Genomic DNA, 24,508 nt, shown 5'->3' on the forward strand with positions numbered 1-24,508 from the left:
TTCAGTTCTGAACTCATCTAGAGCACAAAGCTGCTGCAGTGCTGCAGATACTTTGTAGTGTGCCTTGTAAAATACTTGTTGGGTGTTGATTTGAAAGTTTTTAGGTTTGCCTCATCTTCGCATGTTTCCACACCTTAAGATTTTCTCCTATTTCTCTGCACAGACTTCAGGCAGATATGGAGAAGAAGATAGCTCTGCTCTTGCATATGCAACTGAATGGAACAGAAGCATCTATTCTGTTCAGTTCCATGTGTTCTCTAAGTTCTCAGGTTTAACATATTCTTCAAATGATTCCCCCTTTGGTAATTCTCTATGTGGTATGTGCCGTAGTCATGTTTCAAGTTGCATTGTAAGATCTGATCAAGTGAAGCAGGGCTTGAATTCTCCATGTAATTTACTTAGAAAAATCTTTGTCTAAAGTAAAAGATTAAAGTGAGAAGAAGATAAAAGAAAGGACGATTCTACCTTCTGGGCTGTTTAATATCAGAATATTTGAATGCTGTGTTTCCCTTTTACTGTGTGGACAAATACCTTTGCTATAACATCATAGTCGTATTTCCTCCATCTTCCTAAGCAATGCCTCCAATTTAAACAAGTGCATCTGAGGGAAAAAAAAATAAATCTCTCTTTAAATAAAAAGTGGTGATGACTTTCAGCTTCCCCCAGCTTCTACCCAGGTGGTCCCAGTAGTAGGGAGAAAGCAGGAGATTCATTGAATTGTTCCTCTAGACAGCCTTCTCCCCAAGGGCTTCCCAGGCCCTGCTCCAGCCCAGCAGGCCCAAACTCTACAATTTGGTTGAGGTAGCCTGGAAAGGTTGTGTGAGTTAATAAAGAGAACAAAGTCCTCTATCTCTCAATGTGCACCACAGAGAAACGCTGTCCAGAAATGTTGCTAATGCAGGAGCCATCCACATACTTCAACTAACACATGAGTGATGCTGTTGAGCCCTGCCTAGCTCCTTTGCTGCGTTGGGGCTCTCGTGTTGGGCCTGGTCCCGGTCCCGTTTAAATAAGTAATTAAATATTCTTCGGGCCAGCCATGATGAAAGGGACCCAAAACACTCCCGCCACAATGCAACACGCTGGCCGGCGCGGCCGCCATGGTTTGCTGAGGTGGGAGGCCGGGGTTCAGGCCCCGGGCCCCCTCACACCCCTGCGACTGCGGGCTCCCGGGCCAGCGGCACGCCGCCTCCTCACGCTGCCCGGCGGGCAGGGCTGCGAGCCTGAAGCCGACCCGCCGCTGACTTGCCCTCCGCGGTACGGATGTGCGGGGTGCCCCGGTACCCGCCACCCCACGACGCTCGCCGGCGGCATCCCCCGCTCCTCGTGGGGCTTGCCCGGGGAGAGGCGCCCCGAGGCCGGCGTGGCTGGCGTCCGGGGCAGGGCCCAACGCTTCCCTCAGGCCGAGCTCCGGCCCGGCCCGGCCGCCAGCTGCGGCCCGGCGGGACGAGGACGAGCTGGTGCCGCCGCGGTACCTCAGTCTCCTCTTCAGGGCTCCACCCCGGCGCCGGGGACCGTTACCTTTGCCAGGGGCTCTCGGCCGGTGGCTCCGCCCGGGCGAAACGTGCCCCGGCCGGGCTGCCCCAGCCTCGCTCCGCGCCCCGCCTCGCCCCCCGCCCCGCCGGGCGCGGCCCCTTTAAGGAGTGGAGCAGCGCCTCCAGGAGGCGCGCGGAAGCGGGGCGAGCCGGGTGGGGGGCGCGGGGGCGTGGCCGGGGCCAGGGGCGCGCCCCGCCCCGTCCCGCGTGGGGCCGCGCAGCGCCGCGCGGCCGTTGCTCGCCGCGCGCGCGGCCGGGGTCGGTGCCGTCCGCTCCCGCCGGGGCGCTGAGGCGAGGGGCGCTGCCCCGCCCCGCCCGCCGAGGAGGCGGCCCCCTGCGGCGAGGGGCCGCGCCGCCTCCCCGCCCCACTCCGCCCCGCTGGACCGAGGGACGGACGGAGGGAGGCCGCCGGAGGCTGTGGCTGCCCCCGAGCCGCCGGCTGTGAGGTGAGTGGCGGCGGCGACCGTGCTCGCCGCCCCTTCCCCGCGGGAGGGAAGCCCGCGCGGGGCCGGGGCGGGCGCTGCCCCCGGGGCACGGCCGCCGCCTTTGACGAGACGCCGCGGGCGCCCGGCTCGCCCGGGGAGCGGGTTTCCGCCGCGAAGGTGCTGCACGAAACTTCCCCGCGTCCTCCCTCCTCGCTCCCGCCGCGGCCCGGGCTGTCACGCCGGCTGTGGGCTCGCTCCTCAGCGCAGCAACATGTGGAGGATGAAGGGCTCGGTCCCCGCCGCGGTTTCCCGCGGGGGCTGCGGGAGCACCTGCTGCCGGGCAAAGCAGGGGGGCTGAGCGGCGGCCGGCGCCGCCGCCCTTCTCCTCCGCCCCGGGGCAGGCGGGCGGCCGGGCGCGCTGCGGGGAGCGCCCGGGCCCGGCGGCGGGGTGCTGTGCGGGGGGATCCGCGGCGCTGGCGGGAGCAGTGAGGCGGCGGCGCGGCAGAGGGTGCTCTCCCATTGCCGCGCTCGGCGCAAGGGCTGCTTTGCAGCGGGGCTGAGGAATTTTTGGAGGAGTTTTGTCTCTTCTTTCAGCTGGAAGCAGCAGCAGCGTGCACGTGTGGTCTAAAGAAAGAGAGACTTCACGATGGTGGTTGGTTATAGCACAGTGGGGGACTGGGAAAGGCTGACAAAATCAACAGGGTACTTGTTTACTGATGCACGGAACCTCTTTGGCTCACAGCGCAGTAGCTCTGTCGGAGAGGTTGAGTACTTACCTTCCCTGCATTAAATGGGTCAGCAGTGGGATTGCAGCTTGCCCCGACTTGTTGTCCAAACTCCAGAAAACGATACGTTTGGAAAGGGGGGAAGCAATGAAGTGTTGTGATTAATAGGAGAAAAATGAGTCGGATATGCTGATAGTTATGAGTGCAGTGCTTGTAGCACTTTACATAGAGCATGGACGTCCAATACTGCAGAGCTGACTACTTAATGACACCTTTGGATCCATTTTACTAACAATGCTTCTTAAACTCTGCATATGATCATGGATTACGACTCTCTCTTAAGAGAGACTTCAGTGGTCTTGCAAAGACTGAGTGTACTTGAGTTTATTACTTGAGAGGGGGCAGCAGCATGAGGCCTGGGAAGCAAATAGAAAGTCAAAATTAATCATTTAGTTTTGGTATTGTTCTGGGTCTTTGTTGGTTGTTAGTGTCATCATAAACTGATCTTAGCTCAGATAGCATCTCACGTGCTGAAAGATAGTACTCTTATCCTGGTAGATACGTAGTTCTTCTGGGTGTGCGAACAGCCCCTCCGATAGCTTACGGAAAATGTTCTGAACTAGTCTGGTTATTTTTATCGTGGCAAGTATGTTTCTTTAAGAGTAAACCAAACTGTATCATACTGAAAGATGTTCGCAGCCTGTAATTATCTTAATCCCCTGTGTGCAAAATGAAAACAAAAGCCACTTGAAAATGGAAACCTCTCTTGACTGATTCACGTGGGCAATGAGGTTTACGACAACAGAGTTGTGTGCGGTGTTACTACATCCTTACCTCTGACCCGAAAGTGCAGTTCAAGATGAGCATGTGCTGTCCTCTGGCTCTCTGTGCTGCCCTGTGTAACCAATGGTGGTAGAGGTCCAGCCTGTGAGAAACAGTCCTGGTTTCTTGATGGTCTGTGTCAAGCCTCCACGAGCCAGAGGTGCCTGTTGTGGAGACAGGAGGAAGGAACAGTGGTAATGTGCTCAGCTCTTGAAACACAGGCCTGACAGCTAGCTGTTCCTGCCACGAGAAGTTCTTCCCTGGTGGGACGTTCAGAGGCTTGATATGTGTCCTGAGGTTAAACCACGACAATAAGTCATCCTGTTTTCTTGTGCCTCCTGAGGCCTCAATAAAAGGGTGTTGGCCTGGTCCTGAAATGCATCTGGGAGTAGGTAGCAGCATGGTGAGATGCACTAGAGTAGTTTGCTCTTTTTCAGTTCTGCTTTGCTTACTTGTCTGAAGACTTTGTTGGATGTTATTGTACTAAGTGAGATGCACTCAAAATTTTTCTTTGCTATCCTGCTGGGAAACACACTTCAGCTTTCACTTTAAAGGAGTTGAGTGTTAATTATAAGACTTAAAGAGCTGTATCCTAGCGTGGATGTGTGTGCCTGTAAGTTCATCTGGCCATGATATCGTTGTTAACCTCTCTGATACAGGCAGGACCAGAGTGTCTGTCCTGTGTAGAAACTTCTGAAATCGACACAGGAAAATCACGGGCTTTTCAGCAGTAAAGTTCTGAACAAAATTCCTGTCTTCGGGTGAGTGTTAGCTCCTGCTAGGTGCAGCCTGACTGTATTCCCCTGGGGGAATCATTTCACACTCTTTTGTTTCCCTAGAAAATTTATAGTTCCCAATTGCATTGCTCAGTTCTGTGTGGATGCAAACCATGCTGACTCATATGCTGAACTGTTGCAGCCTTGCTCCATGTAAACACAAGCACACTTCTAAAATATTTAATTTGTAATGTCCTCTGTGGAGAGCTATCCCACAGCTCCTGGCATAATTCCCAGAAGCAGCAGATCCTGAGGTACTGGGAGTTTCAAAGGCCATTGGTGCCCAGCAGGATAACTGTCTGAACTAGTTTAGTGTGGTTTATCCTGGCACTGGGACAGTTCAGACTGAACAGGTATTTAATCTTGCTTAAAGCAAGTCTGCTTTGAACAATACTTGGTATGTGTATAAACAATTTAGAGCCTGTTGGGACATGGCTGTCAGGAGATCTACATGGTAGGGAAATCTTTGTTATGGCAAGTAAACTTTGGTGTAGATGTACCTCCTAACTTTTTTTTAAAAAAAACTTATCCATGTGCAGTTCTACTAAAATCAGGAATAAGCTATTAAAAGGTTTGTTTTCTTAGTTGCTCTGTGGCAAATAACAGCAGTAATTGTTTTGTGAAAGAGCTGAGTTCATAGCCACATGTAAAATGCTTGTTAAAAAGAACATCTCAGAAAGACGGAAACTCACCCTCCCATTCATGCACACAAATACCCTGATAGGTCTTTTAATTGAAAATAAACTACAATATATGATTTGACTACAAAGAAGGGAAGTGGAACCAAGGAATGATTTCCAAGTACACTTATTTTGTCTGTACCTGGTAAGTACAGCGTTGGAATTTTAAGATAAATACCTTCTCCTTTAAAGCAGTAATTAGTTTAGTGGAGACTAATTGATGAGGAATTAAGAGTTCCTTGGGTTTTTGTGGGGTTTTTATTTGGTTTTGGGTTTGGTTTTTGTTTTATTTATTATTGTGATCTTAGTTGAAAGAGTGATCCATTATGGTAAATATGGAGAGCAATTTGGGAGATGTTCAGTGCAGCTTATGGCTAGTCCCAATCATTCACATCTCACTTGCTCATGTAGGTTGACTGTCAGTGCATTACCTGTAATTGTTAAAAATCATCTGTTTGCTGAACTGTGCTAAGCTTCACTGATGTCCTAACTCATTCCAACATCCTGCACTTGTTTCAAGCTTCCATTCCTACTTTTTTATTTTGAGAACAAGACTTTAGAGATGCTAGAGTAGTGGGATATGCTCAAAGCTGCATAAATCTGGGTAGCAGAACTGGTTCAAAACTCTGGAGAAAAAGCTCCTGGTGCTGGTGGGGCTGTAGAGCCCATACTGAGGTCCCTTGGGGATACAAGCCATCACTCCCTCTGCCACAACATGGCAGCACTTGCAGCTGCCCTTAGCAAGGGCAGCGTCAGTGCAGCTGGAAGAGCAAATCTGTGCTCTTACCTGTACAGGTGGTAGGATTTGAAGGTAGCATGCCTGTTGCTGCTTTGCCTGCAGGAAGGGCACTTAGTATTTTGGTACCAGAAGCATCTTTTCTGGAAGTGTGGTTAAAGGCTCTACTTAATTTCCTTCTTTATTCAGTATGTATATTCCATTTACATGGGGAATTTCTTAGAAATATGGTTCAACTCGCAAATGGATTTCACTGGAAAGTATCAGAAGTCTGAAATTTAAGTGTACAGATGTGGTATTTTGTTGCTTAGGTGTGTTGAGAGACGTGCTTACCATTGACAGAGTCCTATTAATTACAAGATAGAATCTTGCAACCCGTATTTCAAAATCCTCCTTTCTATGATGCCCGTTAGTGGCATTTTTCTTTGTAAAAATGAAAGAGGTAAAAAATTGTGCCTGTATCTGTTATTGTTGCTATGACAGCTGTCTTTGTCCAGTTTTAGCTATCATATGCTGAATAGCTCTTAACTGGGATTGTAACATTAATGGCTATGTGCAGAGGAAGTAAAAGAAGAAATCTTTCAATGCCGTCTCCTTCTCTCAGTTAAAAAATGTTTCTTTTGAGTTATACTATTTTTAATCAAGATGCAGTGGGTTGAAACATTCCATTGCTAACTCTGTTTTGGTGCCTAGCATAATTAGCAGTGATATGGTTACAGTATAAAGTAGTAGCCAGTTTTTTAGCACTGTTTAATGATGGTTTGTCTTGAGCAAGACAGATGGTACCACTGATACTGTGCTTCTGAGACTTGAAAATTGGGAAGATCACTTGAAATAAGGTGATGCAATTTTTGTGCAAGGTCATGTACAAAGTTGTGTTGTCTTCAGATGACAGTTGTGAAACAAGCAAGTGCTCCTTGCACCATGCTATCAGTCATTGCATAAGCAGCAGCAGCAAATAAGGACTGTCCCTCTGTGTAGGTGTAAGCAGTGGCATGTGCTGTCTTCAGGTGACCATTTACTTTTACACCAATGTGCAACACTAATGTAAAAAAGCTGTATAATAGGCCACGTTTATTTAAGCCCTCCTTTCTAGCACACTGAATATCTTTCTCTAAAGTAGATAGCTAACTTCTGTGTAGTCAGTGTCTATATTAAGCATTTGTATATGGCTGTCTTCCTGACGCTAGCTGGAAAACGCTGGCACAAGAGAAGGTTTTTTATATGTTAGATGGCAACCTGTTGGTCTGAATAACGCATTGTTGGAAACTGTTGGTGGTAAAGTAGCAGCAGTTTGGAAAGCTCTATGACCCTAATCCAGACCTGTTTTAAAGGGTAACTTCTAATACAGAATCTTATATGGTTTAGTCCAGTTGGAGGGCCAGCTGTCTATTTTGGAAATCAGACTGCCGCCTTTTGAGATGAAAGCCATATTTTTGCGAATATGAACTCTTTTGTATCTGCTCGCTGTGCCTTGTCTGAGGGAAGGAGCAGCTGTAGTGCATTCGCCAGACCTGCATTTGGCTGTTGCTGCCATTGTGTTGTGTGTAAACATGTACCATTATTTTGGATCACATAGCAGCCTGTTCAAAAGGGTCTCGCATTCCCCAGCTGTTCCGCAACTTTTCCATCTCTGAGCTTGCCAGCTGCTTAATACAGGCAACTGTAGCTGCATTTGTTTCTCTGGTGTTAAGTATTAGTGGAGATAAAATTGACTTCTTGTTAAATGCTAGGTGCTGCGAGCCCCTCTCCTGCTTCTAATGGACTTAAAACAAAAGTAGATGTTTCTTACCATATCAAAGTTGTCAGAAGTTTTCTTTGCCACTAGTTGGACAGATTGAGTAAAACCCTTATTTTCTTAGCTTTGGCACAAATACGAAATAAATTGTGTTTACATATGTATGTACATCCACAGCCGGTGGTAGTAACTAATCCGCAAGAACTGGGGTATGAAAAGGAGCCCCTTAAAGCCATGTCAACAGCTCTTTTGTTTCCCTGCTTTTCTGAACAATGTTCAGTTTAACAGGTATCCTCTGGTGTCTTGTCAGCCAACACTTTAATTTACCGATTCTTGAAACAAGCTTTTATTTCAGTGGCAGCACTGCTCGGATGGGATGTTGAAGAAAGAAGAGGGGCTTTGAAATGTCTTGTGTCTGCAGTGAGTGCTCAGTCCAGGTGAGGGACCATAGGTTGAGCCCTGCCTTCTGGATTTTTCCATCCATCCTGCTGCCCCTGCCATGAAAGGGATAGGAAACATTTCGAAAACGTTTTGTGTGACTGAACTCTTCCTTTCTGCAGCAGTGAATCCATAACTATCTCCCTCAAGATACAGAAGTTAAAAGGCAGACTGTCTTCGTATGGTGAACTTCAATGAAAGTTTTGAACAGAGTAAATTCAAGCACCTTTGGAACAGGGAGATAATTCTGTTAATGACTAAAGTTACTGTTCTAAACACTTAACCTGTTCTACAATGTCAGTTGAAACTTTGGGTGAGAAGGAGCATATACTTGGTTGCTGCAAGAGATTGTTAAAGATAGTAATAAAGCTAAGTTTTCAGACGCTTGAGCTGGTTTCATTAACGAGTATTCCATACTCCTCTACAAGGAGATAAATCAGGCATTTTCTTGAAAACATATTTAATGCTGTTTGTAGTTGAACAACATATATTTGAATTTTCCTGGCTGTGTGAATCATTTCATGGCGAAGGAGACTGGAAGGGAATGACTTGTGCATTCTTGCTGTTGAGAGCAGAAAAGGCTGCCTCTGCCCCAGGCTCCGAGTTACCCATTGTAACTAGTCTGAAAACCCTATTATTCAGAGAGGACGTTTTCAGGTGACTGTAGATATACTTCTTTTTCCCAACTTTTTTTTTTTTTTCTTTCACCAGGCCTACTCTATCCTAGCTGGTTGTAGCTTTTGTGTTCATGTTAAACATCAGTACTACCTAAATTATGCTAATAAGAGGATGACTCTGGCTTAATAATAGAGCATTGCCCTGTAAAAACAAAACAAAAACATAAAAAGAAGTCTCTTGATTTAAGGTAGCATATTGCAGGATCTGTTTTTCATATCTCCAAAGAGCTAAGAGTCTGAACTTTTCCATTCTAATGCTAGTGTCTTAAAAGAAGTTGAAACACTGTCTTTGGCTAGATGCTTGCTCTTGTCTTCTGGAAAATTACTCTTTCAGACTCAGTGTTGGAGTACTAAATCAGTATTTGTCTGAAATCATAGCAGAAATACAGGCTTGTCGTTTGAAATCAGATATATAGCTATGTTAGCTAGGCAAAGTCATGGATATTAGCTTAAAATGTGTAGTTAATACAGAAAATGTAGAAATGAATGTGTATTCTGGATTTAATAACTACATGTATGAATGGTTCTTCAAGAGATGGGTAACAGGGGTTCTCATCCAGAACAGCAGGCTGTCCATGCTTCAAAAATAGAGGAAGACAACTGAGTGTGATACTGAGGGCAGGGAAGGATGGGTGGGGAATGGAGGAGGAACATCTGTCACAGAGAAGGTTAGGGAGCGCGTCTTAAGTTTTTTTTTTAAGTGCTGCTGATTAATTCATAATGCACATAGAGGAGATTGGGAGGAGTGGAATTTGAGAAGTATGAAAGTAAGGAGGTGTTGGTTTGTCCTCAGTTGAGCAGAGAAGGAAGACCGTATCTGATTAATAAGAGGTGTTCAATTACTAAAGGATTTAAGAAAAACAAATATTTATTTCTCATTGAAGGTAGTGGAAAGTCAAGTGATAAGACTTTAAATAGCAGTGAATTGCTAAACATGTTTAAAAGCAATGGGACAAAAAGAAGGGGTTACGCCCTCACCCACCTCCCAAAACTGGTCTTAACCAAGTTGGTAAAAGTTCTGGAAAGGCATAAAAATAGAGCACTGGAGAAAGCTTTTTGTTAGTTGTTGTTGTTGGTTTTTTTTTCTTCCTTTAAAATAAAAGATTCTGCCAATGTTGTTAGCTTGGCTTAAATTTGCTCCATCCCCTACAGGGGAAAATATTTATTTTAAAGTTTCCTCTAAACTTAAATTGGCTTCCCAGCCAATTTAAAGACATGTCTGTCTATGTAATGCCTTCCAACCCCAGGAAAGCTGACAACTGTAAGGCTTAGTGGAGAGGAAGGAGGAGACCTTGTGGATTGCACAGGAGAGCAGCATTTCCAGCAGCAGGGAAATTGCTGTTCTGAAAATGTAACTTGAATTAATCCCTTCAACCTTTGTTTCCTTTTGCTGTTGTTAATGATTTCCTTTGCACAACTAGTGGTAAGTGCTGCTTTGCCTGTCACACTTCACTGACTCTTCCACTGCTCTCTGAAACTAAAAATTACATTATGTGTTGAAGACAGAAATGGAGCAGCGGCAGGTAGACTGCTTCCCCAAGCTGCAGGTTGGTAAGTGATGAGAGCTGTCATCTCTAACTTCGGCAGTTTAAGTTGTTTCTCTCCAGGGTGGTCATTGCAGCTCTTACCGTGGGTTGTCCTGCACACTGGCAAGCTTGGGTGCCCGTTATCTCGCAGGTTGTGCGGATCATGACTCTGGCCCGTATATAGCTGATCAGCCATGTGTACGGCACCCCAGAGCCTACTTACGCACGCTTGTCTCTATCATTGGAAAGATTCAAGGGTTTGAAAGAAGCTTACTTAAGCAAAAGTTGCAATAATGAACAAAATTACAAAAAGAAAACAAAATATATTTACTGAGGTAATATCCGTCAGTAAGGATCAAGGCTGCTGTTGTTAGGGTTGCCTGTTACAGTTACTTGTGTTCCGGGTGCTTTGCCTCGTTCGTGTGCTGCATGTGAGGCTGCGCTCTCATCTGTAATCAGCGTTTAGGTGTTAACTGCTAAAAAGTAGCTGTTTCTTCTTCTCCCATCTTACTCCACAAGACTGCTTAGCTTATGTATTCCTGATTAGATCACGCTATTGGCTTTAGGCTAAAATTACTTTAGTTAGAGTATTCTGTCATTTGTGGTTTAAAGCATATACTGTGACAAATATTACTTCAAAGGAGTTTGTACAAAACTTGACCCTTGCAAAGCTCAGAGAGTAAAGACTCCTCAGAACTCTATAAACACTCTGACCGTGGGATTGCACCACACTTCTCCTGGATGCTCTCCCCAGTGCCTGTCCTCTTCCTTCCTGTTATATTGTAGAGTGCCAATAGTTGACAGACAAAGGATTTGTTTTTTCTTAAATACACTTGTTTGCCTTGTCTCCATAATATTTGGTGCATGCTTGACTTTACAACTTGCATGCAAATGCCTATTTTTGTGTTGTTTTTGTGGGTTGGCAAGAAAGTCGTTTTGGCTTCCTACTGCAAGCAAAAGCCTGGAGTATGGAAATAAGTTGTTTATATGGATTCCTAGTATGGAATTAAAGTTTAATTCTTCTAGCTTGAAATTAAATTACGTTGAATAAAATGAACTTTGAATTTAAGTGGCACTGAACCCAGCTAAACAACTTTCTAGGGCTTACATTAATAAAAGCTAACTATAGCATAACTGACTACTGCTAGGTATGCATTTCAGGTTCTTAAAACTTGTGGTTTAAGAGGGGAATGCTCAGCTAATACTTCTGTAATAAACTTCATGTCTGAATTGCACTTTGTAGCGTGCCCTGCTGGGATAGTGCAGCCACAGACAACTTGAAGGGATTTGTGTGGGCAGGGAGATGGCAGATGAAACATTCCAGGTGAGATATAAATTTCCATTCCCTGGTTTGGGAACCTAATCTGCCTTCCAGTAGGGAGCTGCGAAAAAGAAGTTGCCAGTGATTTTGTTTCATCTGACCTACTATTCGAGTCTTGACCTAGTAGCCTTTTAAAAGAAATCTTTAAAGCAGTATTTGGTTGGACATGCTCTTTCTGGGCTCCCAGGAGGTGCTTCCCAGCAACGAGCCACTTGAAATCAAAAGCAAAACCCCAAAAGGCGGGGTATATATGGGTGTGAAGTAAGGAAGCCAAGGACCAGAGTGGTTTTGTGCTGAACTTCAGCCTGGCCAAAAGGTCTTTCCAAATGCAATAAAGAGAGGGAACACCTTAAATACTGTCTTCAAGAATTATGATCACTTGTGAAATTCCTAGAGTAACATACAATGTACTTTCATGATGCAGTAGTAGACAGTGTCCCTCCAATAAAACAAATGCTACTTCATTAAGTATTTCTTATGCAGAGACCGACATGAGAACTTACAATCATGCCAGTCTCTGCTGAAACAAAACAAGTAATCTTGGTGTTACAGAGGTTAGTTTCTTAAGGAAGCCCCGAAAAAAACTTTTTCCATGAACAAGTTGGTATGAATTGGCATTCTTCCTTGCACAGGAAACCACAAATTCTTATTGTGGAAAACTTCTAACTCTTGTAAAACAGTCATTAGGTTTGTGTATTAAAGTTGTTCAGAATGTTCTAGTTTTGTTCGTGTGGCCTCTAGAGAGCTGCTGGAAGAAATGCTACTCTTCTGATAAACAGAAGATCACTTGCTTAAATGTTTCCAGTCACTTGTATTCACTGTGCGTGCTACTGGGGCTTGGATACTTGTCAAATACCTACAAGCCTGAGACCATCTTTATTCCCCAATTATTTTCATCCCTTCAAGTCTCTAAGTATGTCAGTTGTAGCAACTGAACATGATCCCTGTATTAAATACAGCAATGTGTTTGATGAGTTGCTTTGTTAGGGTTTCTGAAACTGGTGTACTTGAAGTTGCCTGTGGTGGTTGGGTGGCTCTGGGATCAGCACCATTCAGTGTGCACACATGGATGTGTGCACACGTGTGCACAAGCGCACACACACACACACACTTACATACATATGTGTACTTGTGCGCACTCCTTGGCAACACTCGGCCAATGCAATGGCCAATGCAGTGTCAACGTGACTTGCATACCACTAGTGTGTGATACGTGTACTACAGGCTGGGAGCTTCAGGTTCAGGTATCACTTCCCTGAGACTATACTGAGCTTCCCTCTTTTTTTTTTTTAATGCTGATCTCTTTCTTTATGACCTGGTGTTCTCAATCTCTTTTCTTTTTTTTTTTTTTTTTTTTTTTTTTTTTTAAATCCCTATTCTGGATTTCAAATGATCAGTTTTTCAGACTTCATCTAAGGCAAACCTCTTTCATAACTGAGAACTGCATCCTTAATTTGTTCCTTTCAAATACACTATCAAGACTATAACTCAAATTATGCGGCACATTCTTCTTGTTTTTCTTTTTAATGAAAGCAGAAAGAACAATGGGTGTGTATGTAGCAAATTACCTAAGCTAGCAGTGATAAAAATGATTTTTTTTTTTCTTTGCAGAGCAGGCAACTTGTTTGAAACAGATTTATCACATCAACTCCATTAATGTTTTATACTTTCTACTATTTTGGAGTGTTAGCTGGGCTCTCAAGTACTGGAACGTTACTGCTGCTATTTAAGGCAGGACATCTGTCATGATGTGTCTAGAGTCTGATTTCCCAAGCCCGAACAATTCTTGCCTTTATACTCTACCTATGTAGCTGTTGCTCTTTCTACAACCTAAAAATACTGCAAATAAATAAAGCTACAGAGAGGTTAAATGACTCTTTGAAAGTCTGTGATTTCTGAGAGCAGGAACTTGCCAGTAGCTATGTCTTGTATTGTCTGGACAATGCTTTGGCAGAGTTTTAAGAATTTGCTAAACTAGGACAAATTAACTTTTCTTTCCGGTCAGGCATAACTTTCTGTGCTGGAAGGGTGTGCGCAAAATAAATTCATGCTTCTCGCAAATGGTGTTAGCACTGTGTCATGCAAGGCTTCTGGGATCCAGCCCTAGCAGCATCCTGTTGGTGTGCTACCCTCGGCTTGCTGCCTTGCTTCTGGAAATCATGGCTTGCATGCTGGCTGACTTGGGCTTTGGGGCTTTTCCCTTGCGGTAGCCTCAGTGTTGGCTGCCCTCTCAGTCGTGGTTTATCTCCCAACAGCTGTTCAGTTTGCACACTTTTATTGTAAATGCTATTTACAATATTATTACAGTATTGAATATTCCCTTCACAGGGTGGTGAGGTTACTCTGTGGAGCCTCAGAATTCATTTCTAGAAGGGTCAGACTTTGCAGGGTAATCCAGAGAAATTATTTCCCTTCTCCCACTGAAACCCTACTCTGAAAACTTCGTTTTAGAGGCAATTATAATGAGCTTTGAAACCTGTATTGCAGTCATCAGGCCGACTTTTTATGTGTGTGTGGCTTTGCAATATTCCATTTTGGGGATGAAGTTTTATGAGTCTAACAGCTCCCTGCTCCTCCCATTTCCCTCTTTCCTTCCTGCTCCCAGTTGTATGCCTGTGCTGATTATTCTGGGGTGGCTCTAGTCCACTCCTTCAACTTTGTAAGCTGCTTTATCTCTGGGTTTGGTTGCTGGGTCAGCACATCAGTGTTCTGCTGTGTTAGTGAACCAAGGAAGCTCTCAGACCTCCAGTGCGTGTGGGAGCTGGTGCGGTGGGGATCAGCCCTGCTGGGAGCGGGGACGGAGAAGGAAGTGAGGGCTGGTGGCACAAGGCCCCTCGCTCAGCTCCTGACTTTAGAGCCTTGGTCCTCATGCTGGTGGGGCAAGGTGGATCACAGTCAGACTGGACAAAAAATATGTGCTCTTCACAGTTCACTTCATCTAACATGGATCTAGGCATGAACCATGTGTTTTCCCATTGCACCATTCAGCTGTGATTTGACAAATTAAAAGCTTTCAAATGGAATGCTGAAGTAGTGTTTATTTGAAGCTTAAAATGCTGAAATTGTTATTTTTTCTTTTTTGTGTGGCTCCCTTTCCACACTATTTTTTTAAAAGTTGTATGTTTAAAAGAAACTTTACACTTTCCAGGGAAGATCACAGCTGGGAAAGGCCAGAAACTATTGCAGTTGTATAGTGTTGTTTGGCTCTGTTGGATTGTGACTGTGTATGACTGTTATTAATCTAAAATTGCAGATCCTTTACTTGTTCATCAGATTGTACAGATGCTATGAGAGCATCTAGCATCTTTTAAAGACAGCAAGAGCTGCTGTATTTTGGAGTTACAACAGTCATGGTGACAGCATGTCTCTTCTATACTGGGGAGTAAATTAAAGAGAACGGGGAAGAAAGGCTAGGGAGGAAGGAGATTTGAAATAACTATACTTGGGTCAATACAAACAACATAGGAGGTTTTGGGACACTGTTAAATTCAGGCTGAGTACTTAAAAGTTTACTAGAGAGCAATACGTGCTATTGAACCTGACAGCTTTGGCTTGTGATCATCAGTGAAGGCCTGCTTTTTCACCTAGTTTTGCAATTGGGGATTTGCTTTGGCACAAAGGAGACAAGTGTCTTGTTTGAGTTAGCAGAATACAAGTGTCTGGTTGGAAACATTCCCAGCAATGATCTGATTCTTAGCCTTTTCTGTAACTGCTCAATACTGCCACCAATGCATATTTGGCAACAGAAGAGTTATGACAACCTGCATAAACTCCAGGATTTTTGAATGTCTCAAAAACACTTGAATATAGGGTAAAAGCCTGTCATTTATAAACATTGGCTTGAAATGAAGTAATTGGATTTAACAGGACAGCTTGGTGGATTGTCAGTTCCAAGTGTGCTGGCTTCCTAGAACTGCCAGCTGAGTTTAACAAAACTACTGCTTCTGCCTGCTGACTTTGTAGCATCACCGGTGCAGCTTGGTAAGTTGACTGCCAGTGACTGGCCCTGCACACCTACCTTGCAGTACAGGAGTCTTGTCCCCTAAGACATCATCTTCCAGACCAAGTTCTCCAGATTATTGCTCGTCTTTGTTTACAGAGGACATCTGAGCTGGCTCTGTTGACTGCTGCAGGTGTTGAATTGCTTCAGTGTTTGAGAAAAGGCTGTGCTGTACTATCTGTACGATCTCCAGGATAATTCATATATACATTTTTGACCAAAATGAAAAAAGGCTCTATCTTCTTTCACATCTTCACAAAACTTTTGCTCATTGTAGGGTAAATTGAAGTATTTGAGTTAAAGCAAAGATACCCCAGCAAACAAACCTATTTAATTTCTCACTTCATTCTGGCAGTAGATGCACATCCAGTGTGCAAAGGGGAGACTCATGGTTGTGTTAAGCTCCAGATGTGGGAGGGTGTTTTGCATTACAGGTGGATGAAATAAATTTCAGAGCCATCTGGCCATGAGGAGAGTGGGACTGCTTGACTGCCTTGAACTTTACCTGTATAAACAAACCTCAGTCACAGGTTTCATTTTGAGGAGTGTCCTGAAAAGATTCTCATTAATTTTTTTACATTATTGTTTGGTGATCTTATTGTCCAAAATATTACATAATTCAGATCTGAGATTTAGACTCAAGGTAATATCTCCAGAGCAAAGTCCATGTTCAGAGATGTTCCAGTGTTAATTATTAACAGAGGTGCCCCCACTGCTCAGCTGAGCTGCAAGGTTTGTCAGCAGAGCACTGCTTACACCACTTCAGTTGTTTGGTTGTTATTTCTGATGTCTCACAGCACCGACGTATTTAACTTAATAGATGTGACATGGAGGACTCTCGTCCTGAAATGTGCTGCTAGAACTTAGTTGGGACTGTTTGGATTATACTCACAAATACTACTTTATATTTTCTCCAGATTTAATTGCACCATCTATTTGATTCATTCTATTTAAATAGTGTGCTTGAATTAAAGGAAGGGGAAGAAACCAAACTTGCTTTGATCTTTGAGCACAAGATCTGATATTATTTGGTTGTTCATGGCAACCTGAGTATTATGTTTCAGGTTTTTGTAATCCTCTTAATAGCTTCTGCATTGAGTGCTGTTGTTTAGAACAAGCACATATTTGTGTGTGCACCTGATTCACAAGAATCACTCTTATGTTCCAGTTGTCTTAGGCACTTGAGAGTCTTGCTTCATCTTGTCTACTGCCTTTGCCTCATTTCTGTTTCTTTCTTGTGTGGTGGTATCCATTTCCAAAACCTTGGGGAGGAGTTTTTGACTACAGCTCTCGCTCTCATGTGTAAGTAAGTCTTCAGTCTTGTTCCGTAATTACTTAGTGAAGACAGCCATCTCAGCTGTTGTTGAGGAAGCTGAGATGCTTTGAGGTGTTGCAGATCAGAAGATGATTATAGTGCTGTAAGAGTTACACTGGAGAACAGAGGAACATAATGTTGTCACTAACAGATTGAGCATTTTTGAAAATTCATATAGGTGAACAGAAGTGTAATAGGCTACATGAATCCAGCGTGTCCCTAATTACGTTGTTTTGTTAGAAAAATATATGTTTTTTTTTAAACTTTAGGAATTCTTAAATTTATTGAATTTATTTTTAATTAAATTAATTTCTTTAATGAGGGTGATGTTTTCAGTCATGCTGTCACAAGATGCGTAAGCCCAGGAGATAAATCTAAACACAGGGAATGTGTCTTGAATACATTGTTAAGTGATGATCTGAATAGGCCAGTGCACAACCTACTGGGTTAATGACCATGCAGCATTAGTCATGTCCTTCTGCCTTGTCTGAGAGAACTAAATGCTTAATATTCCTTCCACTTCTGAATCTGGCCTTTCTGGAGACTGTAATTAGTTGTGACTGTTATCTTTGGTAGGGTATTCAACTGTTTCTATTTTGGATTTTATGGTCTGTTTCTGTCATTAGTCTGGTCTTGGGTGTTTGGGGGTTTTCTTTGGTTTTTTTTGGCTGTGTGTTCCTCCCTAACTTGCTATGAAGACTTCATTGCTAGACACTCAGGCCATGTCCAGTTGATCCACATAGTCCCAACAGCCAAAAAATCTTGCATTTTGTTGGAGTTGGATGATGTTCTTGTGCATTTTAGGATGATGCATAATAACCTGACCAGGAGAGATGACTGTAGAAAAAGAAGAGGAAAATAGGATTCTGAATTAGGTGACCTCTTGCTAGCTTTAGGGAAAGAGCTGCTGGAAAGCAGGTATACTTGTATAGGGCTGCTATTATGGGTCTCTCAAGAGCTGCACAGCTTTAATTCTCATTTAAAACTTTTGGGATTACTCTGCTGTTCCTGGTTTTATCCAGATACACAAAGCAATTTTGCCATTGCTTTGCTGACCCACTGAATGGTGCTGTTTCAGTGCAGAGTTGTAGTAATTGCTAGTCTAGCTTGGGCAGGAAGTGGCCAAAGTATCACTACTATCTCTGCCAAACCCAAATTTGATTCCTGCTTTGTAGAGATGTAAAAGGAGCATGTGCTAACACTCCTGTGCAAAGCAGATCTTAAAATATAGCTGAATGTAACTGAAGATCAGAGCTACCTGCCAGATTTTATAGTGCGTGATACGCGATGGATGATCACATGGAGACCAATTTAATGGAAACTTGGTCTATTGCACTGCTGAAGGCTTTGAAATCAACCTTAATTGCCCAATTCAAGTGAGAAGGCTTTTATTCAGCAAAGACTTCAAACGCAGTTTGTCCTTCCCTCCCTCTCCCACTTTTTATTCATATAGGACGTTCCTGGACATACCACTTCCACCTTGGCTGGCCAAGCATGTGGAGTTGCTGACCACTCTAGCACTTCTACCTTTGCCTGACCTCCACCAAATCTTCTCTGTTAGCCATATTTGCAGTATCTTTCTTTTCTGGCCAAAAGAAAGCATGCACGTCTCATTTGTATTCCATTTTTCGGTTTGTGCACTGCTCAATAATTTTGCTAGAGTGGGTCAGTGGTGTGAGTTTGGAAGGCGAGTATGAGTTATGTGAATGTTGTCTTAACAAACTTTGTCTCTGCAGGTAAAGGCCCAATGAGGGTCAAAAAAAAAAGCTCTTGCAGACTAATTTGAAAAACGTGATGTTCAAAATTGGACGATTATCACATGTAGAACTGTCTTTTTAAAGATTTCTCTCTTTTCTTTTTTTTTTTTTTTTTTTTTAAATTCTCGAAGTGTAGAAATGGACACCTGTCTCTTACCCATTTTGTCAGTGCTGACAAGTTCGAAACTGCAAGTGTTGCTTGTGATGAGCTGGAATTCCAGCAGTGACACTGCCATCGGCTCCCTTGCTACCTGCCGCTTTCTGTGCTTGATGCAGCAAGTCTGTTCCTCTGTGGTCCCGTGGTAAACAGTTGTGATAACTGCCACTTCTCAGCATGTAAGAAGTTCAGCATCTTTAAAGCGGTGAATACGTTATGCTACTAATGGCTTTGGACTAACTAAATTAAATGGAAACTGAGCAGTTCCTCACTTAAAATGTGCTCAAGATCTTGTTTGTAAACCTTTTAGAGATGAATGATGCATCTGATTTTCAGTATTTTTCCTATATTTAAGTGCTGAGGGGCACAGTAAAATATCAACATTGATGAAACCAGGTGAAAGCTGCTTTGTTTTGGAGAAAGGGAATGCGCTCTGGCTTGAAGGAATGATTCTCTAGACCTTAGTGCTTGGTACTAACACTGAAACTTGATGTACTTTGAATGCCATAGACTTAAGTTACAACAAGGAGGTAACACAGCAGCAAAATGAGTTGGAGAAGTGAGAGAAACTAGGCAAATAAAATAAAAGTTACCTTGTGGTAATGAAGTCTTGAATGTATGGTGTTTTTTGAAGAGGTGGTTAAGAACTGTAATCTGCAGCATAATTGAACGTGTCTTCTGAAGGAAGAAACTGCTATTATTATGAAATCAGAACATGCAAATGTCTCTGAGCCTGAAGGAATGTTTCAACAAATTCATTCTGAGAACTTGGAAGACAATCTAATGAGCATATGGGGAAATCTGCTCCATAGTACTTATTAGGTTGGCAGAAGTCATTGGTTTACATGCTGATAAAATATGTCGTTCATAAGCATTGCTACTCGGCAAGTCTAAGAACATTATAATTTGGTTTTGCAGCCCTTTCAGAAGATGTCCTAAATAATTGATGCCCCTGCCAAAGGAGCTAAGAGAGACAATGTAATGGAACCACCTCTGATGTCACATTTTAGTTGTATAGTAGCTTATTAAATAATGAAACCTTTAAATCTAAGATCATATTTTCTTTTGGCTGATTGGCATTTATTTAATTACAGGTGTGCTCTATTTCTAGGGGTTTTATGAGAAAATTTTGAAAGTTGAAAATGTTCTTGCTCAGATACACAGTTGAGCATGGCAATTTACTGCAAGTCTTATTAGACACTGGTGTTTGCCTATGTTAGGATATGAGTTCAAGACGGACTACTGTGACTTGAATCAATGGCAGCTGGTTTACAAATATAAAAGGAATCTTCTGTTTGCCAGGTGGATCTTAGTCAGAGTTGCTGAAGTTATTTGAATGCACAGTCAGTGAAACCTGCACACAGGGTCCTGTATAGAATTCAGATGATTTGTCACTGGGATACCCACACTCATACTGTCTAGAGCATGTGGCAATGACTGCACTTTACTTTTTTAAATTGGATTTCGGGGATGAATTGGTTTATGAAGCTAGTACTTCGCTTTTATTTTGGTATATCTAATTGATATGTAAAAGATGAGGAAGGAATTCAAGATGAAGATGAAGGAGTGAGTGCGCCTAAGGGAGCTCAAGCAATGTGATTTGCCCTCCGAACTCATGACTGAAGCTCTAACCGTAGTACATGTTTCTGGCCGCTGTTTCTGTCCCAGGGCACTCTGTCAGGAGAGATTCCCACCCCTGTTACTTGCACACTTGCACCTGTCAGAGGTAACTCTCTCAGTAAGAGCGCACGTTGCAAATATGCACAGTCCTGATTTATAACCAAGGTCTGGCTGAGCAGAGCTGTGCAAGTGCAGGTTAGAAGTTACTCAGATAACATAAATCCAGAACACCTGGGTCTGCCAGTTGGCTGATACATGAAGTGGGTGTTTTACAGCACATACTCCCTAAACTGTGAGGAAGAGACTGAAAACAATAGTTGGTTCCTAGATTTGCTATAAACCCAGTTTTAATCTGTTTGTTTGAATTGTGCTGTTGATAGGTTTTTTCCCTGCTTTTTTTAGCCTGTAGGTAGGGAAGTTCCCTTGAACTTAGATGAAATTCAAAGATGATGCAAATAGTTACTTTTTGCATTCATTGAGGTCCCTACCCTTCCACATTTGGCATAGCAGGTTACCTAGCTGAGAGGGAATTGCCTTTCTGTGGCGTCTAGCTTTTCAGAAGCTTGTTACCAGCCTGAAAAAACACCTCACTCTCAGTCATTTAAAGTGAAACATGGCAGTCTAAAAATTAAAAAAAGAAATCAAATTTACCCTTTATGTTGTAGCCCTTTGTGTATGTTTCAGAAAATGCACTTACCTGCTGGTGGTTAACTGGCAAACTGAACATCTGCCCTAAGCATGTAGGTTATGAATTTGCGTGGAGTTGGGGCAAAGCAAGAGGGCACACCTCCGTGCAGGGCAGGGCTGAGCTGGTGTCTGTGCTGCAGTTTCTTAAGCGTCTGAAACAGGGAGGTCTGCTCTTGTTCAGATGTTTTCCTCAACAGCGAGGCGGGAGGAGTGCTGACTAAGCTTGCCAGCAATGATAAGGCCTCCAGGTGGTGATCACAGTAAACATGCTGCGAGAATCACAGCCCTGCTTTCCCAGGAGTTACATGAGGCAAGGATGTACTTCTGTCGCTTGTTCTGTTGGAAGCTTCTTGCTGTGAGCAGCTGAATGACGTGCAAAGCAATCAAACTATGTCCCTTCCAGCATTACTGGTGTTCTGGTTTATGGTACTTGCATCCGTTTTCAAAACTGAATTTGTCAGCATAGGCAGACTACTTCACTCTGAAAATGTAGTGTCTTCTCACAAGTGCTTCTTGTGTTGTAATAAACATACATAACTTTCCTCTACAACAAGAGCTGCATATCATGCTTGCTTTTTTTTCCCCACTGTTTATTGTTATTGCATAGATATCTTCTGAACATATTTATGCAAAATTGGCAAATTGAGTGGTAATGACGTTGCTTCCATTAAATTCAGAGTATTGTCTTCTACATATAGTATTCATGGCTGTATTACTGACTAACAAGGCTTCTATTGCCTACAATGAAGCAGCTCTGATCTTAGACTTAAGCTATAATTTGAGACAGCTAGAACCTAAGTCCATAAATAAACTGTAAGCAACATAAACTTTTTAATAGCACAGACAGTTAGCAAGGAATTATGCAAATCCCACAGGACTAGATAATCTCTACTATAATTATGTAGTCCACTAAGTGAGTAAAATTTCCAAAGCTGAGCTCATGAATAAGACTGGATTGTTTGTGATGTGATTTCATAAAACAAACAAGGAGAATAAAGGCTCCAGAGGCTACTTAAGGTTTTGTGGATGAGTTAATGGCTACTACTTAATTGTTTAAAGTGTGTGTGAGGAGATACAGTACAGTTGTAGAAAGAATATCTAAGAAAGAAACTTACTGTTAAATATGTGCTGAATTTCTTTACCAATATAGCTGTTTCCAACAGGTCACTTTTATAATCTTCTGTTCAAAATATCCTTTCAATGTTGGATGAGGTTTTTGCTACTTATTCTGCTACATAATATCATGTTGCTAAATATTTTCTGTCTGCTGTATTCTAATCGTGCTAATAAAGTGAACATTTGCTGTGGTGTTTCTGGTTGCTTTGGTACTATTAACACATACCTGTTCTGATCCCATACATCCCCTCTAATTCAGCTGCCTAAGACAGCTGTGCCAATAGAAGAACTGGGAAGAAAACAACACTTGCGGCAGTCTAGAAAAAAAAAATGTTCCCCAGAACATGGGTGTTGGCGGAGAGGTAGCTGAGAAGAGGTGTTCAGCCATTGAGTTGTTGGATTTCCTAATGGATTGTCTTTCGTGGCCTTTGAGGTAGCGAGCCCCAAACAGCAACAGAGGTACAGCCACCACACTGGAGATCATAGGAAGCTGTGGCTTCCCTTTGAGGTGCTTTAAGAATGGATTTGGCCTCCTCCCTTTCTTGATAGAGGAGAAATGAGATTCAGCTTTTGGGACATCTTATCTAGGGAACCTCCTGAAGACCCCGTCTTGCCTTTTCCCTTTTTATGGCTAAGTGTTGTCTAATCAAGATAAAGCAGCATGCCTACTTCTGATACAGGAATTTGCACTTGTTCAGACAAATTGACTGTGTGATGCCCCACGCCCAAATACAGAAGGAATTACAGAAACAGCAGCAAATGATGATCTTGTTCAGCATGCAGACTTGTGGAAGGGAAGGCCCCTTCTGTGCCTATTCCCTCTTACCTCCCTTGTACTGGAGCTTCCTGCACAACAGAGGCTTGTCCTGGAGTCTCCTGCCTCAGCATGGATCCCTCTGTAAGCTTTATTTTACTTCAGGAAGTCTCTGACTCAAAGTCCCTAGAGAACTTAGAAATTTGGATGATGGGAGCCACTGACTTGTCCAAAATGGATATTCTATAGGCACATAATCTAAAAAATTGCTCCAGTGAGTTAACATGAATCTCAGTGCCTTTTTAACCTTTAGTTATTCATCCTCACCAGACCCCTGTGAAATGGGAGAGTTCTCTTCATCTTGAATGATTGACTGGGAGCTGGATTATGGGGCTAGCTACCATGTTCTCACCCACATGTACCAGCTTCCCCCCTCTGCACCTCTCTGCTTTTCTGACCTTGTACTTGAGTCATCTGTGTTGAATGTGTAAGGAAGAAATTAAATTATTTTTAGGGTTGCTGGTCTGAAATGAGTCAGTGGAGGGTCAAACATGTTGTGGAGCAGGGAAGGGACAGACTCACGCAGCCAGGAGAGGAGTGGGAATCTCGCAGTGAGCAGCTGGCTGAGATTGCCAGGGAGCCACAGACCAACCCCAGCGACTTCTCCAAGGTCACACAAGCTTCTGTCAGCAAGAAATTGAAACCATCTCCCTCCTGTTATAGGGTGCTGACCGCAGGTCTGTCACATGCAATAACTGGTAGGAAGTGGCTTTAGATTTATTCTACTTGAATTTATTGTTTGCTTGCAAATACTGATGTGTAAATTAATAGATGCTTTCTAGCGTCTAGAGTATTTCACTAACCGTGGACACACAAATTTCTTAACAGATACAGCATTTTGAGCTATGTTCCTTACCATTAAGGCGGTGCTGGATGTAAGGGTCTGAGGGCAGAGCTTAGGTCATGTATTCTGGCATCAATTTCTGTGCCTTATTTTTGTTTGGATTCATTTGGGAAGGAATAAACTAGGAAACTTCTTTAAGTGAAGAGTTTAGAGCTCTGTGCTGGTTATGAAGCTGTCTGCTTCACTCCTGTGTTTTTACAGTTTCTTTAGAAAAAAGGCGATCCAAAAAAAATTCTGGACATGATTATGTGTAACATATGTGCATTTTCTTTACACAATACACTACAGTTAATTCAATTTGAAGGGCTTTCACCTACCTCTGGCAAATTTTGTTAAGCTATCATTTGACTTAATTTCTGTGTATTTTTTTTTTACTTTTATTTGTTGAAACCAAAAAAAGCTTGTTGCAGTTTAAAAAAGAAAAAAAAGACAATATTGGAGAAATCTGTCTCCAGCAATCTAATACATTGTGTGATGTTCTTCTAGGAACAAATGCATCATGTGGATTTTTATGTAGGAGGATTTTTAGACTTCTAATGGTTGGGTGTTAGCCACAAGGTTCATGTGACATGACAAATGTGGAACATCTGTGTACTGATGCACATCACTGTTCTAAAAGTCATTCCCACCACCACATGCATTGAATTAAATACAAGAATTTAGGGAAAAAATAGTTGGAAGAACGCATTCTGTCAAATACAATGGCCAGGATCTGTTGTGCAAGCCATCAGAGCTCACTCACGCACTTCTCCACACTCTTCTTATTCAGAGGTCTGTCTGATGTGCTCTATGCATTAAC

General features: G+C 43.1%; 1 protein-coding gene across 2 annotated transcripts in view; it reads left to right on the forward strand.

Annotated features, from left to right (window-relative positions):
* The first annotated feature begins 1,785 nt into the window (after positions 1-1,785).
* SVIL (supervillin) overlaps positions 1,786-24,508 on the forward strand; it is a 142,498-nt gene continuing 119,775 nt past the window's right edge. For both annotated transcript variants that reach the window (XM_087777815.1, XM_087777833.1), the window contains exon 1: positions 1,786-1,981. The gene's annotated coding sequence lies outside the window, so the exon portion shown is untranslated. The remainder of the gene's footprint in view (positions 1,982-24,508) is intronic.

The sequence above is a fragment of the Nipponia nippon genome, unplaced genomic scaffold, assembly GCF_047370975.1.
Source record: "Nipponia nippon isolate SJK-2023a ecotype South Korea unplaced genomic scaffold, ASM4737097v1 scaffold_1, whole genome shotgun sequence".
Lineage (NCBI taxonomy): Eukaryota > Metazoa > Chordata > Aves > Pelecaniformes > Threskiornithidae > Nipponia > Nipponia nippon.